The sequence below is a fragment of the Zootoca vivipara genome, chromosome 8 (assembly GCF_963506605.1).
Source record: "Zootoca vivipara chromosome 8, rZooViv1.1, whole genome shotgun sequence".
NCBI classification, from domain to species: Eukaryota; Metazoa; Chordata; class Lepidosauria; order Squamata; family Lacertidae; genus Zootoca; species Zootoca vivipara.
Window position 1 is genome coordinate 5,457,617 of NC_083283.1, and position 8,859 is coordinate 5,466,475.

Consider the following 8,859-nt stretch of genomic DNA (forward strand, 5'->3'; position numbering starts at 1 on the left):
GCACGCTTCTTCAGATACCAAATACCACGTGTTTGATCTAGGCACAGCCATGCTTAGAGTGGGTCATCGCCAAGTCTGAACCCAACCAGAGATTTTAATTGTAATTCCAGCCCACTTTTTGGAAAATTATGTGGCAAGGCATCACCCCTGTTCTTCGGTCCTCCCCAATACCAAGAACAAGAGATGTGACAGCCAATACTTGGGCGAAATCAGGCCACATCTTTATTGACAACAGGTGTAAGAGGTTTTGCATAAGCATTGTGTAGACCCCACTCCTTATGGCCCACCTGCCAAAAGAACTTGTATTTTCTGGTCAACCGAAAATGAGGGAGCCCCTAAACTACATCAAGGGGTAACTCCCCCACTGGTGTCAGGATGCTGTCAGCGACTCCCTGCTGGTTAAGTATAAAGACAAGGAAAAGTTTCTTAGTCCTTTTTTTATTTCAATCTGCACAGAGAAAAGAACCCAGCCTCTTGGATAATGGCATTGTCCCGAGTGAATCACCACCCCCTGTCTCTCCCAGTTCCTCATTCGTCATTCTCGTCATCTCCTCTAGAGGTGCTGCTAAGCGCCCTCTGTCTTTGAGCTCTTTGCTCTCCTACTTTTAAGGCTCACTGGGTTCTGGGAGATGGAGGGTCTGGAATGCTTTCTAATGACAACGTGTCAGCCAGGTGTTGTTCTGGCTCTCCCATTATTTCCCAGCTTTCCCCTTCATCTGCCTCTGAGCTGAGACCTCCCTCAAACCACTGTTGTAAATCTATACCCTCTTCCTCTTCCTCCTCCCTGGAAGGGTCAGGATGGGGAGGCGGTCTCCACCATTCCTCCTCTGCCCAGTCCCTGAAAACTGGATTGCAACTGGGGAGTGCTGTAGCCCCTTGCCCCCATTTCCCCAAATTCCCTTTAATGGGATACCCCATTTCGGAGGGGCCAGGCTGAGGTTACAACCAACCAAGACTATGCCTATCTCCTCCCACCAATACTACACCTATCCAATGCACAGTATTCTGTTCCCCATGGCAACCAGCGAGATGCCTACATGAAGCCTACAGGCGCGACACAAAGTCAATAGTCCTCTCCCACTGTTGCTCCCCAGCAACAGGTAGAAAGGAATGCTGCCAATAGAACATAAGAAGAGTCTGCAAGGTCAGGTCAGTGGTCCATCTATCCCAGCATCCTGGTCTCACAGTGGCCAGCCAGATGCCCCTGTGGAAAACTGCCAAGCAGGAGTCAAGCACGAGAGCATCATCCCCTCCTGTAGATTCCAGCAAGTGGCATTCAGAAACATCTGCCCCTGATTCTAGAGGCAGCAAACAGCCATCAGATGACCTTACCCTCCCAAAACTGGTCTGATCCTATTTCAAAGCCCTCTAAATAAAGGAAATAAGTGAGGTCCTCCTCACACGTACACATACTTTAGGGGATTCGCCTTGTTTCTAATTTCTCTGTCCTTTCCCATTACTGAAGCTGTGAGAAAAGGTATGTATCATAGACCTGTAGCAACACCTACTGGGAAAGAAACGGAAGTTCAGAGCAGAGCCGCCGTTACTGCAAGGAAGAGGGAGTTTTCCTGTAATCCCAATTTAATGACAGTGCCATTTCCCGGAATAGGCTATTCCTGGCTTTGCACTTCCGTACAGGAATAATGTAGGGAGGCGTGGGGAGAGAGAGAGAGGTGTATGAAGCTGGGGGGACATTTTAACATTCCAGTAAGAAGGAAGAACAGAAAGCAAGTGAAATTAAGTGTCCAAATCAAATCAATTAATAATACCACCCGCAACTCTAGAATTCTGTGATTCTATGATTCACTCTGTTCTGCCTTGGACTCAGACCACAGCTGGAGTCCTGTCTCCAGTTCTGAACACCACCGTTTAAGAAGGATATTGGCAAGCTGGAATGGGTGCAGAGGAGGGCAACAAAGATGATCAAGATTCTGGAAACCAAGCCTTATGAGGAATGGTTGAGGGAGTCTTGAAAAGAGGAGTCTGAGAGGAGCAATGATAGCCATCTTCAACTATCTGAAGGGTTGTCACATGGAAGATGGAGCAAGCTTGTTTTCTGGAGAAGAGTTGTTTGACAAGGGAATGGGCTACCTTGGACCATAGCTGCCAAGTTCTCCCTTTTTTAAAGGGAAATTCCCTTATGCTGAATAGGCTTCCTCGCGAGAAAAGGGAAAACTTGGCAGCTATGCCTTGGACGAGTGTGGGCTATCCTTCACTGGAGCTTTTTTTAACAAGAGTGTGATGGCCGGGGACTCTGGTTCAGACTCGGAGCCGGAGGAATCCTATTGCCTGGGATGTTGGCTGAACTGAGGTTGGGACCTGATCCTGAGGAGCCTCAGTCTACTCAGCCTCCCCTGCAACCAGCGTCAGCTGAGCCGAATCTGGAGTCTGAGCCTGCCTTGGTTCAGGTGCAGGAGAGACCTCATCACCAGCAGCTGGCCCACTGCCGGCTGGAGCTGAGGTGGCTCCTGGGTCCAGTAACCCTCCGGGGTCTCCCGAGCTACAGAGGCTCAGGGCTGAGAGGAGGAGAGACCTAAGTACGCGCAGGAGGAGTGCTCGCATTCAGGCAAGGCAGGGTGGTGAGTCATCAGGGGATCGGGACCGGCCATTACCTCGGCAGAGATAAAAGGCAGTCAGATCCCACCCCAGGTTGCGGGAGCAACATTGCTGTTTGTCAGATCCTGCCTGTGCTCCAGATCCTGCCTGTGTTCCTGCTCCTGACCTGCCCTGGATTCCTGCCCGAGTTCCTGCTCTTGACCTTGCCTGGATTCCTGCCCTTCTCCCTGCCTTAGCTTCATTGGACTGATCTCTCGCAGACTCTCTAGACTTCGGACTGGCCCTGGACCTCGCCTCTTGGTTTACCCTTGGACCAGCACAAAGAGGTTGGATGGCCATCTGTCAGTGGTTTCTTTCGATAGATAAATAAACAATATACCCACCCCATTTGCACAAATGTTAACGATTGCAGAATTCTGTATTCCCTACCCCAATTCTACCTCTACAGGCTGTGGCAGCTTACATACAGAGGAGATTCCTGCATTGCAGGGGGTTGGACTAGATGACCCGTGGAACCCCTTCCAACTCCATGGTTCTATGAGCCTTGCTGCTCCACAGCGCCTCCCTGGCAGTGGCAGGAAGGGAAACTGCAACCAGTCGACCCGGAATAAATCCAGTAACCTAGGCTGGCCTTATTGAAGAACTGTTTAGTGTGGGTGACTTTCCTGTGCAAGAAGTTGCTAAGCAGTCTTGCTCCCTTGACAACCAGACCATCTTAGACCTTGCTGCTGGCAGGCAGGCCGAACAGGCGTGAGTGGGTGGCGACGGTTCTGCATGCCAAGGCCTGGAAGCCTGTGCCAAGGCTATCTTAGGAAGAGGGCAGTCCAGGTCTTCCCTCCTGCTATGCCAGGCCCTGCACTGACTCTGGAGACCCCAAACGCTACTGAATATGCATGATGGATTCAGGGCAGCCTTGGAACCTGGGAACTGTTCTTCAGTTACAAAGAGTCAAGAGATGAGATTCCCTTTGACACTGGGGACCTGGCAGCTATATTTATGGCTGAGAACTGGGTGTTGGGTGGTGGCTCGGAAGGATTTTTTTTAAAAAATAAATCCTGTCTCACAGCAGGACTCAGCTCTTGTTTGTTTTACTAAATTCGTCACTTATCCTACAGGCATATCAAGGATGCGGCTCAGACCTCCCCTCTTGCTTGCGGCATATGATAATCTGCAAGATGACAAACTGTCTTCTTCTGTTACGGTTAATGTGAAGGAGTCAGATCCTTCTCAAATGATCCAGCCAGAATGATATCATTCCCATTCCTCTTCCCCAGCCGGCTTGCATGGAAGGAGATGCTGGGGTGGGGTGGGGTGGGGGGCTACTGTAGCTCAGAGCTGTAGTAGCCCTCTGCACCAATGCCCCTGTTTCTGTGCAGAGCTGGGCATATTGTAAGTGAGTATAATGTAGTATAAGCACCGACAACTGGGGAACACTGGCCTGCGAGGGCTCCAGTTGGAGAACAGCCTTCACCAAAGGTGTCATGGACTTTGAAGACACTCGAACTCAGAACTCAAGGGAGAAACGTGCTAAGAGGAAAGCACACTTGGCAAATCCACACCGTGATCAACTCCTGCCCAGGAAACAATGTCCCCACTATGGAAGGACGTTTGGATCCAGCATTGGCCTCCACAGTCACTTACAGACTCATTTTTAAAACCGTGTTTATGGAAGGCAATCTTATTCGGCTACGAGTGATAGAAGAAGAAGAAGAAGAAGAAGAAGAAGAAGAAGAAGAAGAAGAAGAAGAAGAAGAAGAAGAAGAAGAAGATTGTATGTGGGAATGAACATTTTATATAACACAGAAAGTAATTGTTCTGCCTGGACCAAGCTGCTAAATTTTATTGGTTGAGCCTGTTGGTATCTCATGAGCCCCCAGTGGGTGTCTCCTGAGACAGAGCTATGCTAGGACCTTGGAAGTGGGGGGGGGGAGAGATACAATCCCATTTTTCCTTCATTTTGCAGGCTCAAATGCCTTTCCACAAGCCAACATCGGTGAGCATTCCAAATTGGCTCCGGACTTGAATTGTGGTTGACCGTGATGGAAAACCACTAAGTAGTGGCTCCACCACTTCTTTGTGGAAACTGAATGCTTTTTTTCTGGCAGTGGGGTGATGCCTTCCACACCTGAGAATTATGGGATGTGTTCACAATGCTCTTCGCAGAACCTGTATTCTGTAATCTAGGAGTAAAGCTGTGGAATAACTCCTACAGAAGGAGTTAAATGCTGTTTATGCTTGTTTTTGGTGGGGTTTTGTGGCAGTCTTTATTTTCCTCCTTGATTTCTTCTCCCCACACACACACACACATTTATAGAATCAGAGTTGTAAGGTCATAAGTGACCCCACTGGCCATAAAGTCCACCCCTCTGCAATGCAGGAATCACAACTAAAGCATCCATGACAGATGGCCATCCAAGCTCTGTTTCAAAACCTCCGAGGAAGGAGAGCCTGAATGTTGGAGAAAGTGGGCATATTGATACCGCTCTCTTTCTTGGGAATGTTTGCAATTTCATCAGTCACTTATCACGTAAGGAGTCTCTACGTGACTTACAAAACTTTAAGAGCACAAAATGTAGCATTTTAAAAATTGCTCAGAACTACTTTAGCTGGCATTAAAAGTCATTCTGCTAAAGCGGAATGGAATTATTGAAAAGTCAGAGGTCGCATTGGGAAAGTTGCAGATTTAGGAGTCGTTAAGTGAGGGTTTAGAAACACACATTGTGAAATGTGAGGAGTTAAGGAAGAGAATTTTCCCAGATTCATTTCAGCTATAAAAAGGGAAGGCAAGATTTAAATAAATAAAAAAGCCCAGCAGCAGCTTTAATGCAAAAATAAACGATTTGCACCAGGCCCTATGTGGATAAAAGTTAAAGCCTGGGATGGAATATGTAGGGTCTGAGTTCTTGCTTATGCTAGTTTTGACGTCCAGGGGTGCAATAATACTTGTTATTTGCCAACATTTTGTAAAAGCAGAGGAAACGGCAGAGCTAACAAACCAGCCTAGCAGAAGCTTGCGAGAGACTTAAAGGGGAAATGGAGAGGTGTGGGCTCAGATCTGCAGCCTCCAATACAAGACTCTCCGGTAAATAATGAAAATGTTTCTCCGCACACGAGGAAGCAAACAGATGAGTGACAGTCCTGGGATGATGAAAGGAAACTTTGTCATGCTGCATTTCAAAGGGAAGTGTCAGTTCAAGATGGTGCAACATTACTCCGCCTTCCCAGAACAAGAGCGGTGTGACAGGCAGGGCCCGATCACACCTTGCCATCCCTCTCCCTTTTGATGTCACTGTGATTTTATTGGGAGGGACAGATGCTCCGCAAACTGCTCCTCGGCTCCTGTTTATTTGTCAATGTTTTCCTCGTGGTTAACCTTATTGGCCACTAGCCATGATGGTATATCCCTTCCAACATTCCTTAGATGGGAATAGGGACATTCTGTTCATTACCAGGAAGCTTCTCCCATGCTTGTTCTCGTCACAAACATCAACATCGTGCACACATCAACCTCGGGCACCTTGAGCCAATGGCCACCTCTCCACCGAACTGACCTCACAGGATTGTTGTAAAGGAAAAAGGGGCAAAGGAAGGGATTGGGTGTGACAAATTTAACAGATAAATGGAAGGAAATAAAATTTTAGCAGGAAGCTGCTAAAGGGGGGGGGCTGGATAATATAATAATAGTAATAATAGAAACTATGAGAATGGCAAGGAACATACCAGAGACTCTTATTGAACTGAGTGGGACTTAGTTGTGAGTGAAAACACTTCGAATTGCAGTGGAAGGTTGCCCAGTCTTTACCCAGTTACCTGGGAGTAAGCTCCATTGAATACAGTGGGGCTTCCTTCTGAGTAGACAGTGTAAGCCTCCATTTACAAGTGTCCCTATTTTCCAGGGACGTCCCAGTACGTTTCCGAGCACAATTCAAAGTGTTGGTGCTGACCTTTAAAGCCCTAAATGGCCTCGGTCCAGTATATCTTGACCCCCCATCGTTCTGCCCGGACACTGAGGTCCAGCACCGAGGGCCTTCTGGCGGTTCCCTTGCTGCGAGAAGCCAAGTTGCAGGGAACTAGGCAGAGGGCCTTCTCGGTGGTGGCGCCTGCCCTGTGGAACGCCCTCCCAACAGATGTCAAAGAGGAAAACAACTACCAGACTTTTAGAAGACATCTGAAGGCAGCTCTGTTCAGGGAGGCTTTTAATGTTTAATAGATTATTGTGTTTTATTTTTCTGTTGGAAGCCACCCAGGGTGGCTGAGGAGACCCAGCCAGATGGGCGGGGTATAAATAAAATAATAATAATAATAATAATAATAATAATAATAATAATAATAATAATAATAAATATTTGATCGCGGAATGTCCCACTCTTCCTTAGGATGTCCCTATTTTCATTGGAGAAATGCTGGAGGGGATGCAATAAAGGAATCAACACTCCAGACATTTCCTAAGAAATGGCTGGCTGCTGAAGTATTGCAATGAAATAATTTAAAGTGGATCGGTGAGCTTTTCCTTCAAAATTATAGGAAAGGCTTTGTCTACCAGCGTCACCGGTTCCTTCATTTGGTGCAGGGATTTTATTTTCCATATAAACAGGACTACGTTTTTGCACAGACACACACACCACTTTTAATTGTTGTCCAAGACCAGGAGGAAAGCAAAAGTGGATAAATCTGATTTTCAGTATTTAGGGACGGTGCTTCAGGGTCTATCCCCCACTCATCACTAGCAAAGAAAAATGAAACGGAATGAATTTCGCAGAACAAGAGGGAGAATGGGTAATATATTATGCAAAATAAGATATTCTCAATTTTGCATGCTGTACACAGGTCGCAGAATTTAGTATTCCGCAGAGGGTGCAGAACCCCACCTGCCATAATTTTGCATGTTAAAATGCCAAACTGCCTGACACCTGCAAGAGAGAGAGAGAGAGAGAGAGAGAGAGAGAGAGAGAGAGAGAGAGAGAGAGAGAGAGCGAGCAGACTGAGCTGTGGGTGCTACATCTGTGTTCAAACATCTTCAGGACGTTTTGCAAAATATACTCCTTTCAGGTTTCCAGATGGCGCAAAGTCCCTGATTGTTTCCTTGTGTGGGCACACGGCGCCGGCTGCGCGTCAACAAAGGTCTTCGGATTTTGAAAAGGCATTGGAGCCACTTGTTGGGGAAACTAATTAAGTACCATACAAGCCGAATCCACGCTCCAGCGATTGCAAATATGTGGAGAGCATGGTGTGTGATCTTAGCAGAAGCGCCAGCTTCATATAATTTTAATTTCCTCGCTCTCACCCTCTCTCTCTCCAAGCCTGCCTGGAAGTTTCAGTCGGTTTTGTTTTGTTTTGTGTGCGTTTGTGCATGCATGTGTCCCCCCCCCCAAAAAAAAAACACCAAGTGCTATAAATTAGAATAAATTGAAATGTCAATATCGGAGGGGGGGATAAAATATAAAAAGAAAACTGCTGCTCGGTTCTGAAAAAAGCAATGTAGCCTTTTCAATAGCTGGAGGGTTATTTATTTTAACGAGAGAAATGTGACACAGTGCGCTGCATGGAAAGTGTCATTCCAAACCCCTCTCTCTCCTCCTCCTCCTCCTCCTCCTCCTCCTCACTGCCTCCTCCCAGATTTATACAAGAAGAGTCCTCCTGGATGGGCCCCGAGGTCCGTCTGTTCCCCAGTTTCTTTCCAAGAATTCCTGGGTTTGTAGCATTTTATTATCATTTCATATGTTCTACTGCCACTGTCATGTCTCTCAATGCCAGTTCCTGGGGACTAGAGGAGAGGAGATGGCTCACACGCTTGGATGGATCCTGCTTGCAGCTTCCCCGTGAGCATCTGGTTGGCCAGTGTGAGAACAGGATGCTAGATTAGATGAACCACTGGCCTGATCCAGGGGGCCTCTTCTTATGTAGTTCTGCTCAACCTGAATTGCAGAGGCAGCAACAAAATGGACGGCAAACTGCCTCCCCTCTTTTGCAATTTAGGAGCGACTTTTGAGGCAGGGTGTGTGTGTGTTCACTGCTACTCTCCCAGGGGCATTATGGGAGTAAACAAGTGCAGTGGTACCTCAGTTGTCGAACGTCTTTGTTGGCGAACATTTTGGCTTTTGATCGCCATAAACCCGGAAGTAAATGCTTCAGTTTTCAAACAAGCCTCAGAAGTCGAACATGCCAAACCTTACCTTCCAAGTCCCGGACTGCAGAATCCGGGACCGGCAGCCGTGTGACACCAGAAGTTGCCTCGACGTAACTTCCGGTGTCACTTTGCCCTTCTATGGGCACCAAAAATGGCCGCCGCTGGCTTCGAAAGTC